Raw genomic sequence first — 2,407 nt, forward strand, 5'->3', positions numbered from 1 at the left:
TGTTCTAGTGCCTGAAAAGAAGGAATGATGGGGAAGGTCCCTTGGTAAAGCCAGTCACTTCCGCAGGAGGGCCGGAGCACACACAGGTGGCCTCTTTGCAGGCTCTGACTCCAGCAGGAACTCCCACCTGTCTGTTGGCATTGTCAGCATCTGAGTATGGCAACATAGCGCATCACAGGACAGTCGCTCTGCATCAGAGCAAATCCCTCCCCTGTCATGACTGCTGGAGAGCATCCTCCCATCATTGGATAGCACCTTCTCCCAGGCACCACCACTGGGCTCAGCTGTAAAGACGGAGGAACTGAAACTTCAGAGGACACAGCGTCAGCCTGCTAGATAAGCCGGCACTGACCACAGAAGAGCAGAAGAGCAATGGTTCTTTCTGCCCTGCTGCCCACTGCGGCTCTGCAGTCCGTACCCTGACTCTGCAGGACAGCAAGAGGTGGCAAGAAGGTGAAAAACGATGTGGAACTACACTCCCCCGCCCCCACACACCCGCTCACCACCATTCAGACTCCGGCAGGCTCTGAAGATAAACAAGCTCACCCTTTCCCAGAAAGGGCTTCAGTTGCAACACAGCACAGTTATTAATCTCAGGTGAAGGGCACAGCAGGGCTTCCTCCTTGCAGGGCAGATGCACTGGCTTTTGTAAACTCTGGGAGAATGACGGGGAAGCTGACACACCTGAGTGGGCCTCTGACTTGGGGTGACTTTCCTGGTTGACTTCTCCTTCTTCTTTCGAAAGTGGCTGGGTTGGTGCCTGTGTTAAGAAAGTCTGGCAGAAGCCGGGCGGTGGTGGCACATGCCTTTAATCCCAGCACTCGGGAGGCAGAGGCAGGCGGATCTCTGAGTTCGAGGCCAGCCTGGTCTACAAGAGCTAGTTCCAGGACAGGCTCTAGAAAGTGCGGGGAAACCCTGTCTCGAAAAACCAAAAAAGAAAGAAAGGAAGGAAGGAAGGAAGGAAGGAAGGAAGGAAGGAAGGAAGGAAGTCTGGCAGAAAAGGAAGGGTTTTAGAACCTTTCATTTTTAGATTTCTTTTTATTTATTAAAATAAACGTGTGTGTGCATGCTCGCCAGATGTGCACAGGTGCCCACAGAGGCCATTGGATCCCCTGGAGCTGGAGTTACAGGTGGTTGTGAGCTGCCTGCCATGGGCGCTAGGAAAATCCTCTTGAAGAGCAGCAGGCCCGCTGAATCGTTCAGCTGTCTCTGCAGCCCTTTCCAAACCTTCAGAGTCTTAACAGTTGAAGTAGGCAGGGTAGAGGAGGCTGTGCCTAGACTCACAGGTTCTGGACCTCAGGACTAAGGGATTGCCACATGTCTTGGAGCTGGCCATGGTTTCCTATGTCCCACTGTGAACAAAAATACCAGCTGTTTAAGGTTCCCCAGAGAAGAACACTACAAAGGAGGCCAAGGGACTGCCGGAGCCCGAGTCCTTTGGTTTGGTGTTTGTGTATGGCTGTTTTGCCTGCCTGCATGTTTGTGCACCGCGTGTGTGCCTGGTATCCACAGAGGTCAGAAGAGAATGTCAAATCCCCTAGGACTGCAGTTACAGACAGTCGTGAGCTGCCATGTGGGAGTTGGGAATAGAACCTGGGTTCTCTAGAAAGGCAGCCAGTGCTCTTAGCCACTGAGCCAACTCTCTAGCCCCAGGGTCTGAGTCTTAAGAGCTTCTGCAGAGACTGGGTCCGTAGATTCAAACTTTCAGCCAAGTAAGAAGATCAGTTCTGCAAGTCTATCGTCATATGATAACTACTGTTAATAACATATCACATGCTTGTTTTAATGGTCCCAGAATGCACATCTACAAGTGTGAGCGTGTGCACGTGAGCACAACACACACACACACACACACACCTACCTTTGAGGTGTTGTAACTATTCATTTTCCTGCTTAAATTATTTCACAGTGGGTTTTATGCTATAAATATTTTTGAAGGTCGTGAAGTTTTTTTTTAATATTTTACATACAAAGACTAGCATGATTCTTCCATTGGACAGATGCTCTTGGATAGTCCATTCGAAGTCGCTTAGTCCAGCTTGATAAAGCCTGTGCCCTCTGAGTACTGACAGAAACATGGATGGCATAAGTTTAACCTGTATTTCTGGATCAGATCGTGGAGCTTAGAACATACACTGCAAGATCCCTAACCAAACTTCTGTGGGTGACTCTTGTAGAGGTGCTGGGGACGCATCTTGCCTTCAGATGGCCAATGAGGAAAAAGGTAGTTTTGTACTATACCTATTTTAACTTGTCAATTATGCCTTCATTAATCTGGGGATGAGGGGAGAGATAAGTGAATCTGACAGAAGGAAGAGGAAACAGAGGAGGACAAAGAAGAGAAAGAGGGAGACATAGAGGAGGAGGAGGGGAAGACACAGCTCCTGCAGGACAGCTGGGGATGGGG

General features: G+C 49.7%; 1 pseudogene; it reads right to left on the reverse strand.

The window, feature by feature from the left end:
• Positions 1-2,029: 2,029 nt before the first annotated feature.
• On the reverse strand, positions 2,030-2,194 carry LOC119805541 (annotated as a pseudogene).
• Between the last annotated feature and the right edge of the window lie 213 nt (positions 2,195-2,407).

The sequence above is a fragment of the Arvicola amphibius genome, chromosome 1 (genome assembly GCF_903992535.2).
Source record: "Arvicola amphibius chromosome 1, mArvAmp1.2, whole genome shotgun sequence".
NCBI classification, from domain to species: domain Eukaryota; kingdom Metazoa; phylum Chordata; class Mammalia; order Rodentia; family Cricetidae; genus Arvicola; species Arvicola amphibius.